The 19,164-nt window shown below is 41.4% G+C and overlaps 2 long non-coding RNA genes across 2 annotated transcripts in view; one reads left to right on the forward strand and one right to left on the reverse strand.

The window, feature by feature from the left end:
• The window catches only part of LOC112953718, a 15,441-nt gene extending 14,481 nt beyond the window's left edge, over window positions 1–960 (reverse strand). The window contains exon 1 of the long non-coding RNA XR_003250609.1: window positions 898–960. This is a non-coding gene — a long non-coding RNA (uncharacterized LOC112953718). The remainder of the gene's footprint in view (window positions 1–897) is intronic.
• A 155-nt stretch (window positions 961–1,115) lies between these two features.
• LOC112953722 lies at window positions 1,116–17,622 on the forward strand. The gene is made up of 3 exons (XR_003250610.1): window positions 1,116–1,172; window positions 4,686–4,771; window positions 16,786–17,622. It is a non-coding gene; the product is annotated as an uncharacterized LOC112953722 (long non-coding RNA).
• The last annotated feature ends 1,542 nt before the right edge of the window (window positions 17,623–19,164 follow it).

Consider the following 19,164-nt stretch of genomic DNA (forward strand, 5'->3'; position numbering starts at 1 on the left):
CTCTGTCTCAGGCAATAGAAACAGTCCCAYTGGGATCAACAGCCTTGAAGCTGAGCTTTACATGGCAGAGGGGAAATACAAAGAAGTCTGGTTAAAAAATAAACCTGTACAGTTGTTGTAGAGAAGCCCTAAATGGATGCAAGSCTGTATGTTCTACTAACAGCACAGACAAGGGAATTAAGATTAGCATGCATATATATACATATATATAGTGCTCCCTAAATTTATCTCTAGAAACTGTGGTTATAAATGGTACCTCTCAACTTGTATACCCTCACAAAAGGAAAATAAAGCACTATATATTCAAGGCTGAGGTACTCCCATTCCTAGGGAGTCTGGCTTGCCCACACTTGGGCCTGTGCTAGTCAATAAGCTCATTTAGGATTCAGAAAAGCAGTCAATAAGTCAAATGACTTGTAAGTGCACCATTTCTCATTTAACAGCACCAATGGATTAACCAAAAGAGTTGTGAAACTAGTTTTTTATTTCCTTATTAATATATGCTTAGCACAATAAGCATGAAGAGCTGTAGAAAGTACAAGCTATAGCTAAGTCTAGCCCCCCAAAACAGAAAAAAACAKACAAATCTTAGCTCTATAGTTCCCAGCTATCCTACAAGAAAGCAAGAATATCAATTTGCGGTTATTAACACCAACAAAAGGCTTATACCAAATAACRTGCCACAGAAGGCCTCAGCTAGGACAGTTAGATGCACTGCAGGTGCTAACAAAGCTTAATTGAAATACATCTAGTGACTGCTAAATTAGACAGTACAAAAACACTCCAACAACAATAGCCACAGTACCTTTCATGCTTTTTTCCTCAGTCTTCCTCTTACAACGTACCTTTTTTAGCCAAAAAACAAAATAAAGAAGCTATCTCTTGAAAGGCACTAACCTTCTTGCAGCTTGCAGGCCTCAGCCTAGCAGTAGAAATACTCAGGATCCTTCTGAGAAGAAAAGGGAGAGCTGCTCCTCCCCGGCCTGCTTTAATCCTCACGAGGAGATTGCCTCAYGGGCTCCAGGTGGCCCAGCAGGACACCTGTGACCATCCCCCACCTGCGTGGGGAGGGTATTTAAGGCTTTCATCCTGCTCTGGAAAGGCCTTGTGCTCAGGCTGGGTGTGGCTGTGCTGTGAGGAGTTCTCCTGGAGAAGGGATGAAATGGAACAAGGTAATGAACATGCTGGGTAGATTTCTTTACTATGACTCTTTTCTTTAAGTAAGTTATGGGTATCTTAGCTTATGTTTTTTTCCACAGTCTTGAATTTTTTCTTTATATCGGTTTCTTGTTTAAACTGGGAGGCTTTTTTTGTGTTGGGGGACACTTTTCCTCTGCAGCTAAGGTTGCTCGTTAAGGCTTTTGTTGAGCTCTGGGGTTGCACCCATGACTAGCAGAGGACTCTGTCCTCCTTCATTCCCTCTTCATGCTTCCTAAGRCTTGAACCTCCTTAAGTTATTTTTATTCTTTTCCTTGCTCAAAATCTGGCTAAAGTTGCATTGGATTTGGGAAATAGGCACAGCTTTCTGTAGAAGAGCCTGTTCTGATAAGTAAATTTTGCTGCTACACAAATGTGTAAACTTTCAAAGGTAATGTAGAGGAAAAATAGGCCCAAAAAAAAAAAAAGCTCAGTGTAACATATGCATTGAGAGAAACAGAAGGCAGATTATAATATTGTGRGCCTCTGTTCCTTGGAAATCATTAGTCAGAGCCAAGAAAAATCATGAGACTGGCTTTAGAAAAGAAAGAAAAGCTTTTCAAAAATGATACACTTCAGCTCTTTTGTTTGACTTCTGGTTTCTGAGCCTCTTGGTTCATATTTTAGATTATTTTTATTCAGAAACCACAAAGGCCAAAGATGTATGTGTCTTGTTGATGGCTATGTTTCCTTTTCATTTGGAGTTGCCTATAAATCAATAGATCCTGAGAGCTGGTTTTTGAAAACAAAACACAGAGCAGGATGCTTCTGATAAAATCATGGGAGCTGGTAAAATTGTGTTTATTTCAAGCAAGGAAGATAACTTCAAGCAAGCTGTCTCATGAGGCAGCTTTTCACCTCTGTTTTGTTGCTCTAATAGGTAGAGGCTCCACTCTGGCCTCATGGGCTGTTATTCTTCTCTGTGGGAGAGGACAGCCTCRATTTTGGAAATAGCTTCAGCTCTGAAGAGAAGATGTTAAAAAAAAATCTCTGGAAGAGAAATTTCTCCAAAATGTTTAATCAGAAACATTGAAACATTTTTCTTCAGTAATAGTGAAGTGTTTTGCTAAATATTAATATTCTGCTGTGATAGGAAAATTAAAACAATGTTTACTGTATTGAAGTTAAATATTTTACTCTTGCTGAGAAGAAGAAACTGAAACAATCTAGCAAAACATTTCAGCTTTGACAAAAGTGCATTTTCTCATTGGACTATTCTGTCAAAACATTATGACCAGCTCTAATAAACATATGCATAATGAGTATAAACATATGTTCATTCTAAAGATGCTGGTTTAAACATGACTGCAAAATTAAATCTTTGTTTATCCACAAAATAGACTGAGCATAGGCAACAGCTGCTCAGCTTTTCACCATCWTGTCCCTCCTGTGTGCCTCAGTTCTCTGGGGAGACTCTGCTGCATGAGTTAAATTGATGGCAGCTGGGTCTCCTGCCAACAAGCGCTGCAGTGCCATGTGTGTCCATGGTCTAGTCTCTCTTTAGCAAAATTAATGGTTTGGGCTCAGTTCACAGATATGGATAAAGGTTTTATGCATCACCAAAACTATCTTGCATATCTCTTTGTTGCTCTCTATGCTCTCAAGCCAGAGCATCATCCTCCTTTCAGATAGCTCTAGTGATTTCAGCTACAGCTTTTTGAAGTGCCACGAATATGGAAGTCTTCAGGAAAAAAAGAATCTCACCAGTGTTCTCCAGACAAGCCTTTTTCATCAGGAACTTTCCATTCATAGCAATGCAATCAGTAGCTCTAAAGCAAATGTTTGATATATATGCTGCATTTACTCAGGGCAAATAAAGAATAAATCAGTCAGTTTGTTGTGAATAACTTGCATGGCTGATGTCGCATACTGTTTCACTACAGTTATGGAAACATATTTGCGATCATCTTTCTTCCCTGTTAGAGGACACTAGCTCCTGAGCTCCTTCTCTATTTTTAGAGTTGGGGACAGATGGGGAAAAAAAGAAAAAGCAGCAAAAATAGGAAACAAAGTAGAAGTCTCTGCTGTTTTTATGAAAGTCAAATCAATAAGTTTTTCCTAAGAAATTAAAACTTTTCTCCAGGAATGAGACAAATCTTCAGTGACTCCAGTCACAATAAGCCCCTTTGGTTCATGCCAGCTGACACTCTTTTCATGCTGATAATGCATCTCTTGGAATTGTAGGCAACACTGGGTTTGTAATAACATCACAGCAAAATTCTGTTTTTACCATCTTTCAGCTGTTACCCATATATGTAGGAATATCAAAGTAAATGAGGGAGATTGTGAGGAATGACAATATGTAATGAAGCGCTTAAGTGCGACTGCATTGGTTATATATCTAACCAGTTTTTGGCTGGCAGCAGAAAACCTTCCACCTTTTGCTCACACAGCTGCCTCCAAAGCAAATGAGAGGCAATCTGTGATGTGCTTTGTTGTGGCTGGACATGTAGGACCCGTGTGCTCCAGGCTAAGATTTACCCTTCCTGGAGCCAGGCTTGCTGGTTCAGAGCCCATGTAAGTAACTTAATCTAGAAAAAGAGCTTGGGACATGCCCTGAGATATCCCTGAGTGACCAACAGTTGTAAAACTGGCTCTTGTATTCTCAGAAATAATATTTTMGCTGAGCTCTCTGAATGCAAGAGGGAAGCAATGATTGCACTAGTAATGCTGGGCTCAATGCAAAGAGCAAGGAACACAGGGCTTCCTTGTCAGCGTGGAGCTAGTACCTAGCACAGGTGGCAAAGTTAAGAATATAAGGTTATGTAAGTGAATATAATGTTACATAMGATAAAAAGTGAATATTATATTGTTTGTGCATGTTTCATTGTATAATAAACATGATATACTGTCTTCAATATTTTTGTACTGCACAATTTTGTGAAACATCTGTTTGATCTATTTCTACCAACTATTTTCTAATTCAAAATTCTAAAGAATATTTTTTRGCAATTCAATGTGTTTCAAATACTGAAAGCAGGAGGAGGAATGTGAGGAGACAAGAAGTCAGAAGCCTCTGCTGAAGATATTCATATAAGGACTGTTTTCAGCATAGATGTTGGTGGTAAATGCTCAGACAATGTGGCTTTCAAAAGCACAAATTCTGCTTGTAACTTTTAACTCTACCCACTCTCTGCCTACCTCTGCACATTGCAGAAATAGCTGTGAAATTCCTCCACTTGTTGGCACCTATTTCTGTGCAAAGGGCGTAAAGGCTGAAGTTTAGATGGAGAACTGAAGCTGAATTTAAGACACCTTGGATTCTGAGGATCTTTTTTCCCTGAGTCTTTTAATTAAGAACACCTAGAAAAGTAGGTGTTAGTGCAACTCAAGCTCTAGTTCAGTGTTTAATTAAGAAAACAGGAGTGTAGAAGTGGAGGAGCTCTCTTGAATTGTCAAACTTTCTGCTATTTCAAGTACTAGCATATATTCTGCTGTACAAACTGATCAAACTCTTCTAAAAAGTTGTATTTTTATCTGTATTTCAGTATCCCACGTGAAGTCAGCTTTGTCACTACAGAYATGAAGGCCTTCAACACCTTAACYGATGCCAGAGCCACTACTTTTCTCTTGTGTAAGTTTTGATCAGGCAAATGATTGTGCCATCTGTGATTATTTGTACATGTGCTTATTTGCAGAGGGGCCATCTCTGTGTCGACATCTGAGTGCCTTTTGTTTTGTGTCCCTGCATAGGGGATGTGATAAGGTAGAGGGAACAGGAGAGCAAATGGACTTTGGGACTCAATTTTGACAGTCTGACAGCCACTGACAGTCTCAAAGATGCTCATTTCTCTACCTTGTTTTTTCATCTGCAACCTAGAAGCAATCATACTGCATTTTTTAAAAAATGCTTATGTTGATTTCATTGTATGAATGTTTTCATTTCCATATCCCACCATAACATTTACAGCTCTTAAGTTAATCTATTACTTGACAGTAATCTCTTCCTGCCACTTATAACCTTAGCAAAAGAGACATATTCCTACCATAATTTATAAGATATCCATATTCCAGACAGTACAGTTATTTTGTACAGAAAGGATTAAAATGCTTACAAACTYTAAACCTAATCTACTTTAAGGGAAGGCATAAATTAATCATAATTAAGCCTCAGCAGCTGTAATTCTTAGCATAATGTATTATCTAATGGGGATTCTTGCTGAAGAATAAGTATGAGTCATGAGCACCCTATTTCTTCAGAAAGCTTGTGCTGCAAATCAATGCAGTTAATAAAGTAATCAAACAAAAATATTAAATGAACAATTCTTTTATTCTAAAATCAATACAGGGAAATTGATACCCTGCCTACGCACATTTTATGGCACGCTTCTCTTTCTGCAGGACAATAAAAGGCTGAGAGTAGTGTTTACTAAGCGGAGAGAGAACMTCTTTTATTAGGGAGCAAAGCATGAGCGCTCAATTGAACAAAAGCAGGAGAGCATGTGGCTTCTTAAAAAGCCTAGTAAAGCTACAGGAACTAAGAGTTCCTATTTCACAGCCAGCTCAAAGCGAAGTATAGCTCATTTACAGGGTAACTGATCTGTGGGGCAGCAGAAAAGCTGTCTAGAGGGTTTGGGAGATCTTTGTGCCAACTTTGTAGAAATTGTAGAAATTTGTGCTGTAACCACTTTTCTACAGAGCTGGCTTGCTGGTGGTCTGGAAGAATATCTGGTTTTGACTGGGCATCAAAAGAATATCTTAAAGTAGGGTTTTTTGAAATAGGAAACAATATTTGACTGCAAAATGTGAGAAGTGTCATGTTTGGAAATGAGGCAGCTCTAGGACTAGTCCACAGACCTTGGGAGCACTTGTAAGCAGATACTGGGGAAAAGGAACTAGATACCCTGAAATGCCTCCTAGCCCTGTTTTATGAGATCTTGCCATATACTGAGACTTGTCTTTATGATTTTTAGCAAGTCTTATTATGTAYGTGCACAGTAGTAAATAGAAGATTGATGTGAAACTTTCATGTAAAATAAAAATAGTCCAATAATATTRGATAAGCAATTTAGTTCAGATGTAATGCTGCTGTTTTTGCTTTTATCTGAAGTTATCTTTACCCTAATTTCCCTGTTTTTCCATAAATATGTAAAAAAAAAGCTGACTTTTATAGTTATATAGTTATAGCTAAATTTGACTTTTTAATTTCAGATACATCTTTCTACTCCCCTAAATGGTCATATATGCAAAGGGATGTGCTTACCCATGGCCAACAGATGTTGTGCCTGAAATACTCCTGTAAACAAGGTCTTTAAATCCAAGGCTTTTAAGAGTCATAGTATATTGAAAAAAAAAGTTCAGCTAGGTTGCTATCCTAAATAATTATTTTTATATTAGTATGACGAAACTAAAATAGCATGACTTTTTTGTCACAGTTCATTGTAGAACAGAATCTAGATAACTGTTGATATTTATACCAGATGCTGACAAGAGCTTAATCTTATTTTATTTGCCAAAACAAATGCAATCTCACCCAAGACTATCCCATTTGGTACCCAGTAAAATCAGGAGGGAGGAACTCGGACAAAGACACAGATAGTGTTTGGAACAAAATTTAAATCCGTCTGGCTCTTAGTTACCCTTTCTGTGAGCTGACGGGTGTATTAGAGATCAGTTTCTTGTTAGCTAGTTTCTATTAGCTGATGTATAGATTCTTTATAGATTGATCTTCTTCACTTACTGCACTCTAACAACTCCCTCAAATGGCAATCAGTCAAGCCTTATTATGAAAGGCTAAGGAGGGCTTTGGTATTTTTGTGGCTGAGAATTTCTGATCTGAAATGGGGTGTCGCTGACCTTAATCAAGGGGGTTGTGCAATGTGCTGGACATGCTCCTGACTGCCTGCTTTGCACTTGTATCTTGTCATCTACCACCTGTCTCCCTCATCACGAGCCCATGGTGCTGTTCTCCAAGAGCAACGGGGGCTTTGGGTAACCCAACGCCTTAAGGACTGGTGAAGCACATGCCAAAGGTCTGACTTCCAAAGGTGACTGCTCTGTGTCCTGGAAAYGGTACAGAACAACATATTTATAAAGTGACCTTTCACCAGAGCTGTCTCTGGTGTTGTATAGAATGGCTAATAGGAGCATTTGGGCTTAAGGATGTGTCCTTTCAGATAGGAGATGTGTCTGGATTTTCAGGGCTGCTTGATGGAAGGACTTGGAGAGCTTAAATCATTTAGGTTATAGGTCAATTAAGAGATTGACTTAATTGGAAGGTACTGGGGATTTGCTATGTGTGTGGTGAGTGAAGGGAAGTAGGTACAAAGCAGAATGGCTCAGGGAAGCACCTGTGGACACTGCCCTGATGTCTCCACCTGGYTTACCTCCAAATCTTGGCTAAAACTGAGGAGTTGTTGTGGTACAAATATATTTGTGATATCTCCTGGTGCTAATTGTGAAATACAGAAATACTGAGAACTAGCACTGAACACCTGAGGGCAGAAACATTCAGGCAGCTGCAGTATTGCCAGGACAAGTACTGTGTAAGTGCATCTAGCAGCTGATTTTGTCACTGAKGTTACTCAGATGAATTGGAGGACATCGCAGACTGAAAAGGAGATTGATGTGAGCACTGACAGATCATGAAAAGGAGAAAAAGTAGCCAGATCTGCAGCCTCAYGAGCATGCAAGGGAAGAGGCATTGCTGGGATGCCATTCTTGAGAGTCATATTTCGGAAAAGAACGTTTGTGCYGTGATCTTATGTAAAGAGAAGAAGTTTTTTGCAGGAAGGAGCTCATGTCTTGGTGCTGAGGGTGGTGCTGGCCTGTTCTCCTCCCAAACTTGCAGAGCCAGTCCCTTGCTGCCACCCTGTGTTGAACCTGGCATATCTGCTGAAAAAGGAGTAAGGATTTCTTCCTTATTTTGTTTGCTTTAAAGCAGCCTGTTTCATGAGGAAATATTTCCATGCAAACCCCTGCCCTGTTTTTAACTGGAAACTTTACAGAAATTTGTGAAGTTTACTCACTTGGTATGTTTGATGTCCCTCCCTTCAGTGGTAGTAGGATTTATGCTGTGGATGCTGGCAAGACTTTYCCATGAAAAAGCATTTTGCAAGCTGAAAACATGACTTGCATTCAAAGTGCTATGTGGCCTTTCAGCTTTAAAATAAAATAGAATTTGCAATGGAAAATTTAACTCTATTGTGGAGTCCTGTAAATTGTCTCTGGGGCAGTTGTGCCTGATCTGGAGTGTCACTGAATGTGCTTGCTGCATTTGGCACAAACTGTTTCAGGTGCAGGTGGTCTAAGCAGAAAGAAATGCCATGTGCAGAGAGGGGGCAATGTTTTCTATTTAAGAGAAAAACAAATTTCTGACTGATGTGATGCAATACTACTTGATACAGGCTATTGAGTGTCTTGAGATTAGTCTGTGGCAATGAATATATGGTACAGAAAACTTCAAAAATGAATRAGCTTCTTTGTCAGCAATAAATGTATGTGATCTTCCAGGTGAAAGCAATGAGAGTTCTCGTTAGCTGGTTTGAATTCAGCTGAAGGGCTCTTAACAGGGAGTCAGGTATTAGGAAAATACTTGTTGAAACAAAGTTGGTGATGGAAGTGCCTTGTGAATGGTTTCACCCACAAGAGGGAGCTCCATTAACATTAATAGAAATTTGTTTAAAATACCATTATTCATGTGACAACTGTATCTTGGTTTGGAGTGAATCAGAATAGAAAGAATGCARTGGGAAATGACAGAACTTGTAGCATGCAGGCCTAAATTCCCATCACTTCAGTGGGTAAACTTGATGCCAATGTGATAGAGAATTTTGGTGGGAAGGCAAGTTGTGATAGTTATTGATGTAATGATCTATAGATAAGCACTAAGTCACACTTGCAGAAATTGTTGTGTGAAGTCTTCTCTCGGATATAGTCTCAAATGGCATAATGATAATCTGGCTTTAGGACAGCATTTTTGCTATTAAAGTTGAGCCTCCTAGCAGCTTAAAGCGTTGCTGAGTTCTGCTTCTCAAAATACAGAACTGCTGACAACCTGGTTGCTCTTAGCTTTGTGACAGCTGTTTTTTTGCATAAACAGCCAGACTGAGAATATTGAAGTGCCACTGTGACTCTGGGTTTAGATAAATCCATTCTGCTAGAACTTGTAGGGCAAGAATAGTCCCCCTCAGGTAGCATGGCAGATGTGTCAATTGAGATGATTCATACAGCATCTTCATGTTGTTTATTCACTGGGAGCAGTAAGTCACCAAACAAACATTCYAACACTTCTTTCTTTTTCTTAAAATTCCTGTAGTTTTATTTGTTTTATATTTGAATGAAATTCTGAGACCAAGTATCAACCAGCAGCATCAAATCTGAGGAAGAGGCATCATATTCCAGAAACTGGCTAGTATTTAATGCTTGTATTTAATAGACATTAAGTACTTGTATTTAATAGACATTAGAAATCTGAGGGGATTTTTTTCCATTTCATGTTCCCTATCAGTATTATTACCAAAAGTAGGGGCAAAATTCCTGAAATTATGCAAGAAATGTCCCTTCCTGACAGCACCCTGCAATCTGACACATGACCCAGGCAAATTGCTTTGGCCCATAAATGTTCAGTGTGAACCCTGGTGCTTTCTGAAGGTCACGGGACTGTCTCACAGGGTCTTTAAGGAACCTTAGTGTGCATCCCTGGGCAGGATGGTGCAGGCAGGGAAAACAAATAGTAGGGAGATGAGAGCTGCTCACTTGCTGGGGCAGAAACTCACCTTGGAAGGGTAGTGTGAGCAAAACGGAAGGTGCTGCTGCAGCTTTGGAGCCTCTCCTGCTGTCCCAGCGCCGTGGCTGGCACACAGGCCCAACACATCCCTGCAGCCGTGTGTGGAGAGGGCCCGTCCATCCCCRCGCTCAGCCAGGGTGGTCGGCTGTGTGCAAAGCCTAAAGCAAACAAAGCCAAGCTGCGGCCAGATGTTGGGAGGCTTTCAGGTTCACTTAGTGTTCCCGGCTGGGCAGCACACGCATGCCTCTGCTCCGAGGGGCAAGCCTGAGCAGCCATCCCCTTCCAAACCTTCCCCTTTGCAGTAAGACAACACTGCTTACCTTTCCAGAACCATCTGGGCAAATATGGACCTCATAGAAAACGTCAGCAATTGCTGATCCATCAAGGCTATGCTAAACAAACCCGGCTGGACAATTTACAACTTGACCTCAYGTTGTGCCAGTAAATGGATTCAGTGAAAGGCCTTTTCTTGGGTTAGTTACATTTTCTTGGTGTATACACCAGGCTAAATTAGGCAGTTCAACATCTTCCTGGTACCCGCTCTGTTTTAATTTGGCCTGGCGGGGGGGGACTGATATTTATGGGGCCTTGGGATGTCAGAGGGGAGTCATTGCAAGTTCCTGAAGCTCTGCTTTATCTCTTAAATAGGGAGATTTTTTTTCTCTTTGGGGTGAGAAATTTCATTTTTTATAGSAGGGAAGATTTTGTGCTACCTTTCTTTGGATTGTTAGTATATTCTGTGAATATTTTTGAGAATGAACTCTCCTGAGTGACTTGGCTGTTGAAAATATGTTATTTTTCAAGTCTCTTGTGTTGGAYTTGGAGTGATTCCTCAAACAATGGGATTTAAATGTAGCTCAAATATTTCTGGAGAAGATGATGCTGTTTTCCTTTTTTCTATGAAATTAGCCAAATTGGTTCTTCTGACTATAGCCTAATATCCAGATTACTGAAGCAAGAGGAGTCAGTAATGTGCTGCTTTGGGAACCCTGGAAAAGAACTCTGGAATGGCGTAAAATATCTCATAGATCTCAACCACATAAAAGGGAATCTGAGTCTATGTGGCTGACAAAAATTGCGCTAGTATCACTCAATGCAATGTTAAGGGAGCAGCTGTCCTGATCTAAGGTATAAGGCTGAAGAAAGAAATCTCCATATGTATAAGTTTTGTTAAGATGATATAGATATTTCCATGGTCATTATAGATAAARGTTGATTTAACTTCCTTTGGGTGATAGTAAGTAGCAGAAGAGTTGTCAGATRTGGATTTTCAAAAAGCTACTGCCAAGACAGATTAATTTATTTTTTCCCAGAGTTTATCTCATTGCTTGTGGCTAAGCAGAACAAGTCAGGTGAGTTTCTATCAGGTTTTGCATTGCTCTGGCTTTGTGTCTGCCTGCAAGGGTGATGTGCTTGTTGTTTTTTGTGATGTTTTGTGTTTGAGGTGTTAGTGTTTTTCCTCTATTCCTTTCTCAACTTTGACTCCCCTCTCCCTGAACAAGACTAAAGGTCCAGCACATAAGGAAGGACACATCTGTGGTACAGGAAAAAAGCTGAGCATAAGACTGAGCTGAATTTCTCACGATCCCCAGGCTGAACTTTGTAAATAGACTTGGCATAAGATTCTTGCCTTGAGAAAATGGGCTTGGAAAGGGTATAAATAAACAAACAACCTTCGTCTTCCTCTGCTGTCCCTCCTCTCCCCTCCCAGCTGAGCGATGGGAGGGCATAGGTCTGGTCCRCTGCAAATTGACTGTGATATCATCTTATTTTGGTGCTCTTAAAGTCAAATCATTTGTATCACTCTTACTGTCCTGCTCCTCAGTGGAGGGTAGCACATGCAGTCAGCAGCTAGTCAAAGGAGATGATGTATCATTAACCTCACATTTAAAGTCTCAGGAATAAGCTCAGGAGTTTGGGTATGAATGATGACTTTGGACCCTTTGGAACAGGTAATTTTTTTGTTTTGGTTCCATTTCTAATTATATGGATATTAATATCCTATGTGCCAGATTAATCCCTTAGGAAGGTCATCTGCAGCAAGCTTGTATCCACCCAGGTGTTAGAGACAATTCCACCATRATCCCATGTGAATTCTCCCATAGAAAGAGCTAAAGATTTCTACTGCTAATATACCCTCAAGCCTCTGAAAACTCCATGTTCATCTCCAGTGCTGGTCAGCAGCAGTGAATACTTGGAGAACATCAAGTGTCTYTTAAGATACTGAGTATTCATCACGGGTTGGTGAGTGTGGTGCCTTAGAGCAGCAGAGGTGGCAAGAAGGGTCCCAGCATTTTCCAAGGAAGGCCCATCTGTAGGACTATAGGATGTGTTAGGATGTTGTCTGGTAATGTGATCCATGAAAAAGTGTCCATGGTGGCAAAGTCATGTCCTGCATGCAAGCAGAATTGCTTGGGCGCTTGCTGATTTGCATTCCAGAGGAGGTTGTATCATTCAGGATGGAAARAAAAAGCAAATCAGCCCTTTTTTTAAACAAGCTGCTGAAGCACCAAGGACCTGCCCACCTTTTATTTACTGTAAGGCCTGCAGTCCCTGTTGGCAGCACAATTGTGTGTGTCTGCACAATTACAACATGCTGCTCCTGGCCTCTCAAAGGAAGGCATTCACTTGTTGCTCTCTCCAGCTCTGTGAAACCATAGATACATCTGCTGGTATCATCCAGTCCGCAGCGTTTCCCCAGAGAGYGAGGATCCCCACATTGTCATCTCAGCACAAGAAGTGGCATGCATTTATTATTAATCAACCTTTCTGCTGAGTGAAAGTCTGGCTGGTCTCTCCTCATATAGTGTAAATCCCTGTCTGTTTCTATTACAAGGCTTGCACAAAGGAACATTTTTTTCCCAGTCTTTCTTACAGAAATGGGAAGACTTGAATGCTTGTTTTATTTTTTAACTGGGTCTTCTTTTGAGTGACTGGGATTTTTCATGGCTGTATCGAAGTTGGACATTCCCCTTTGTTTTGGGAGCATTTGGTGATGGATCACATTTTAATTGGCGTTGAGGTTTACAGAAAAAGGGAGCACCACAGGAAGTTATTAGAATAACAACACTGCGCATCTGCACAGGAATTAAAACTGCAAATGTAGGGGGCATATTAATTGCTACCAAATACTTTGTTTTTCTCCTCCTCAATAAGCCTAGCTCAACACAATAAGTTTTTTGATGTATATTCTTTCTGGTTTTCTATTCTAGTGAAAAAATGTGATTAGAATTGTGAGCTTTTTGTGCATAAAATTTCTTATATAATGTTTCAAAACATATGCAAAGGAGGTAAACGTTTATTTGGACAAAGGKGATGTTGATGGTTGGAGATAGATACGTTTAGTCCAAGATTCATTTCCAACAGAGTCTGAGCATGTTCTATATACAAGTTCCTGCCAAAAATGGTCAGAATGTTTTGCCTTTGCTTTCTATTTTTCCCCAAGAAGTTATTGATATGTCAGACATAATTTTTKTCATTGCTGAAAATGGAAGCAATTTGGCAATTGCAAATAATTTCTTTAATGTATTTGATAGTAGAAAAAAACAAGAAAATGAAAGCAAATAKTGTTTACAATATCCATAAATTATTTTTTTTCTGTTCATGGAAAGAGAGGCCTAGTAATACTTCAGAGAGCCTGTGTCAATGACACAGCAGTCAGAGTCACTGCAGTCTGTTTTTTTTGTCTTTATTTTAAGATATTACTCTGATATTCAGAATTATTTCATGAGCATTCCCATATGCTAGTCTCCTTAGATTTGATGATACTCTTCCCAAAAAAATGCATGAGGCAGTCTGTGCCAGAGATTCTGTAGAAGGACACATTTTGATATTTAAAGAACAAGATAATTTATGCTTCCATTTGCTGATACCAGCTTGCTCTGCAGCCTGTTGCTTTCCTTTCCTAGTTGTAATGTAGGAATCATAAGGATGACTCCTTTTGAAAAGGACTCGGATTGTTTTGACATCTGCAGAAAGTCTAGCTATCATCAGCTGAAAATCAGCACTTTTTTAGTTCTTCACATGCATTTTATGTATCTAAATATTTGCAGTTTCAACCCTGAGAGATAGTATTTCCATGCTCTAAGGTGATTTGGCACTGGAATAAGTCCATGATATGTGCCCCAGGTGGATGCAAAATGACACATGAAAAAGCAAACCCATGCAATAAAAACTGCTGTTTTGGTGTTCACTATAAGGATGCTCCTCTCAGTCTCTGAACTTCTTCTGAACTGAAAGATCATCCTCMTACTCTAGATCAGCTAAAAATATCTTATAGCTGTCTTGCATAGAACACCAGCAAAAATAAAAAGAAATAAATTCATTGGATTATCTCAGCTCTCCAARGGTGCAAAAGCCCACAGTTCTACTCAGCCCTTGGCTTTGCTCCCAGCTAGACTTGCCTGAAAAATCTCCAGTGACACAGGTGGTATTTTAGTGAAATAAACAGTGCCATGGGGATGTCAAGTGCTGTTTGATAAATTCAAGAAGCACAAGCTTCTCCATGTCCTGGTCTTCCTCTCCATCCTGCACATCTGTGCCTTTGGCATCAGGCCTAGAGGAAGGACACAGCTGAAACAGAAATCTAAGCTAAGAAAGCAGGCAAGAAATATTCCTATCGAATAGGATGCATGTGAAAATCTTGCAGAGAAAAAGGAGGCCAAGACGAGGAACTACTCAAAGAGAGGAGGCATTGCAAAGGATGTGCCCAACTGGCCTTCTGTGCATCTTTCCTGTCAGATACTTAAGTGGCAGCCCCTTTCAGGCCAAAAAATCAAGGGGTTTCACAAGTGGCATCATTTTTCACCTTGCAGTTTTGCAGGTTCCTCAGCTTTCTGCATGTGACAGCCCAACAGCGAAGCTAAGTGTTGTCAACCAGGCTTTTCTGCCTTAACAGATACTTGGGAAGGAATCCAGCCCTGTAGGTTTGTTTCCAGGCATTACCTCATAACGATTGTCTCTAAATCTCCAATGTTTTCACTGTTCAAAAGGGATTGCCTTCATTTGGGAGAATAGAAAGCTGTGACCCTGCATGGCAGCTGCGATGGGCTGTGTTTGCTGGGYACGTTTGTTCCGTGTTGCTGCCGGAGGGAAATTGCTGCTGACTCAGGCTGCTTTCCTCCCTGATTGTATCTTCCCAATATCCCATGGGACACAGCCAGGGATTTTCAGAGGAAATGCCCACTTATGGAAATTGCTGATTCATCAAAGCAACTTGTTCATAAAAATGGGTCCTTTTCATTAATCTTGCAGCTGAAAAAGAAAACTGTTTGCTGTGGCATTCAGATAACCTGGTGTGTAGTTAATTTAGAGAGCAGGACTTGGAAGACTTAGTGGACATGGGGAAGCAAGGAATTAATGTTTCTGGGCTGAATTAGGTGTACTGCAATTATGGCTACAGTTTATTATGAAGATTCTGTGTTTTAAAATGCAGAATCACAGTTAGACCTTTAGGGAAAAGTATGGGGGAGTGTTCATCCAGGCTGCTGCTTTGAGTCAGTCCTCATGGGTCCAAGTTCATGCTCTGGCAGGCAGATTGCTCCTGTCCCTATACATTAAACATTCCCACAAAGCTGGTGAATGCATGACACATGCTCTGCAAAGAGCTTGAAATTATCTGAAGTCAGATAATTCAGCCCTGGCTATGCAGAAGGTATTGAGGAGTAAAAACAAACAAAAATATGAACCTCACTGAGAGCTTCAAACTGTGCTATCAGTTTTGAAATTAGATGCAACTTAAAAGTTGGATCAGGTTGGTTGGATTCATACCCAGTTGAGTTTTGAGTGTCTGCAGATTGCAGTGCTTCTCCTGACTTTTTTTCTATGTCCATGCACAGTCTTTTTCTAATATCTAGAACTTTCCTCATTCCTCTGCCAGTACTCCACCCATTTTCCAAGAGTATCTAGTACCTCTCCTTCATGAAGCAGTGCTAAATCCCTTTTTATATGTATATAAATTACCTAATGTTTGAATTCCCTTGTGCCAGTGTGAACCACTCTAATCTAAGTAGGATCTGTAGGGAACAAAGGTGGACCAGAGTGCTTCTCTATATGGGTAATTCTTTTCTTCCCATGATGATGATAGAGTGAAAACCAAGCCCCTGTCTCTGATGCTGCAATTTCAGCCTCACTGTGTCTGCAGGAGAGGTGGGGCAGCAGTGGATCTGTTCAGAAGAGCAACAGGGATGCAGGACCTCCACAATCCACCAAGAAAGGGTCTCTAGGTGAGCTGGAAGCTCGTGAGCTGTCTCAGCACTTGCTCTGCTGTGTTAGAATGAAGGAGATGCCAAGTTCATTAGCATATTTAGAGCCACAGGATAATCGGAAAGAGACACAAAAAAGGCAATGTGAACATTCAATGCACTTGGTTGCGCAGAGGGCCCCGTGCCAGTGCTTCCCACCACATCCTAGTGCCGGCTGGGTCCCTCTCCCAGCCCCTGGACACCCAACCTCGCCTCGGTGCTCAAAGCCATCCTAGGGAAAAGCCAACAGCACTCCAGAAAAACACAACACAACGCGAGTSCCCTGCACAACAATGGTCTGTCAGGCATGATTTAGTGTGCGAGCAGCCAGCGGGCAGGCTCCGCTGAGCAATCTGAATCCGCTGCGTTCCCACACTGTGTTGCTTTCCTGGGGCTCGCCGGGACACAAAGACRCTAGGAGATGGGCAGTAAATAAAAGTGATGTCTTTTGTGGCATTGTGTGGGGGCCTTTCTCTGGGGGAGGCAGGATAAATGGAGTGTGAAATGTGATATGAAATCAATTTCTTCTCTGGGGGCGTAGGGAGGGTGTAGGTGGACTCTGCGGTTGCAGGGATACCCGGCAATATGTTTTTCACYGGTTTGTTTTCCTGGTTGAAGGGAGCAACAACTGCCTCTGCCCTGCAGTTGCCCAAGCTTCTGCTCTGTGTGAAAGGTATCCAGGATCTGCACAAGGTACAAGGAATCTGCACCCCCTTGGGATGCCTGCCTATGTGGAGAAACGGAAGAGCGGAGCAGCCGCTCTTCTCCAGGACAGCAGTGCCCAAGCCTGGATGGAAAGCTGGGGCAAAGGACATCTTTTCCCCTGGTCTACAGCCTGTGGGCATTTCTTGCAGACCTTTCTGCCCTTAGCAAAGCCTGTGTCTCTGTCTTGCTACTGAGTCATTCTCCACATCTTCCACAYGGAAATATTAGAAAGGATTTTGGTAGAGGAGCAAACATCTCATGACTGAAGTGCGTCCTCACTTGAGCTAAATGTAGCCCTGTGGACGTCAGCAGGGAGCATGAACCTGTCAGTGTCTGAAAACAGCACTCTGAGTGCGGCGGGTTTTTTCTTCAACCTGTTTCTGCTGCGTGGGATTTCCGCTAGGATAGATGCAGTTATACAAAAAAAAAATGAAGATCAAACATGATAGTTTGGAGGTAATAGGTAAAAAGAGCAACTATACCACATATGTGGATGAGATACTTTACCGATACATTGACAAACAACTTCATAAATGAAGTTATACTGAACATGATTGCCTCACTAGCACTCTCCAGGATTTGTGCTAATAATTTTGTCCYCTCCATATGTTATGCAGTTGGACATTTTAAAAGCAATTTTTTATGAATATTTGATTTTACTTTTCATTTTCTRCCTGGTTTAGAATAATCAATTCTGCATCATTTTCAGATTTTCTGCTTTCCAAAGCCTGTGGCTTCCCGTAACAACCAGTTATTAGGCTGAATATCAACTAGGGCAATTCCGTCTTCCCTCTTTGTCTTTCTYTCACTGTCCCAGATTTTATCTTCACATATTTGTGCTAAGCCTGGGTGTCACCGCACAGTAAACAGTGGGGATGAGGCTCTCCAGGAGGTGCTGYATTGCATCAGTGGCTTTTGCATTTTATATTGAGCTCCCTCCACTTTGGTGAAATGTGGGGTGTGCGGGTTAAGGCTCTCGTCACACCGCTACACCTGGACCAGTTTGCATGGCTTAGGAAACAAAAAAGCAGCTTTTAAGCTAATTGAATTGGTTGTTTGGCAGCTGCTTTGTATCAGTGAAACCGCAGGGCAGCCAGAGCACCCCAGCGATTCCGGCTCTCGGCAGAGGGTTGGATTTCTCCCTGCAGCGGGACAGTCGTTCAGATTAAGCTACACACTGGGTTTCCCTCTTTAGTCAAACGCCTGCCCCAGAGGATTAGCCCTTCCTGACACAGGTCCAGCTCCGTGGATAACCTGCCTCCCTCTTCCGACGGGCTGCAGGGGAAACGYTCATTTTGACACCTTTCTGTCTGGATGGCCAAGTTACAAGGGGGATCTTGCCACCGATGACGAGATGAAACGCAAAGCGGAGTAGCACAGCGGGCCTTTCTCTGCTTGCGTTTTTCTTTCCTTGTATAATTCACTGGTTAGGTTGAGGAACACGCTACAGCACAGCTGCAGTGTTACCTGTCGCACCTTTTAATCCAGTTAGGACGCTCTGATCTTGAAACTGTAATAAAATAAGATCAAGCCACCTTAAAATGCCAGTTTTAGAAAAGCAGCTTTTCTTTTAACTTTCTTTGAGGTTTCTCATCTGTCTTCCTACAATTTCTGGTATATTTCAACCATAAATTCCCTCCAGATGTTTGTAACACCTGCAGTTGCTGTGTRGTTACTGATAGCAGAAAGGACAGTGGTGTCTTCAGGAGGCGAGGCTGTGATTCCTCCCAGGAATAGCTCGGGGTGTTGGGCTGCTTCTGCAAMTCACTGCAGCCCGATAAAGGCATCGGCTCTGTGCTCAGCACRTTGTTACCTCCTTCAACACATGGAACAGATTAGCTGGACCCAACAACGTTGTTAAATAAAATACGCAAAAGGAAAATACAATTATTGCTAAAGTGAAAACATACCACATGGGATTATTAAAAGAGTAAGATGTTTCACATTTTAAGGATGTTCTTCGTTTCTTTCCATCCCTGATGCACTGAWACCTTGCAAGGGGAGTGTTCCTTTTCCCTCTGATCCCATGTAGYTCTCTCTCTATGGAACTGTGTAATCTCCAGGAGGGACAGGGCTGTTCTCGCTCCTCCCAACCACGCACCTCAGCCRCCCAGCTGGGTTTCTGGGGTCCCAGTTAGTGCTCGTGACTCTTTCCCCAGGTACCACTGGAGCAGGAGGCTCAGCACAGCCTGTCAACTCTGCAAAGTGCAGGTTTCTTCTATCATGCCCTGGTGGAGCATAACGAGCAAGAGGAGCTTTTCCCTTCATGAGAAAACTTATCTGGTTGTGGTT

The sequence above is a fragment of the Nothoprocta perdicaria genome, unplaced genomic scaffold (assembly GCF_003342845.1).
Source record: "Nothoprocta perdicaria isolate Ctin4 unplaced genomic scaffold, notPer1 scaffold_46, whole genome shotgun sequence".
In the NCBI taxonomy this organism is placed as follows: Eukaryota; Metazoa; Chordata; class Aves; order Tinamiformes; family Tinamidae; genus Nothoprocta; species Nothoprocta perdicaria.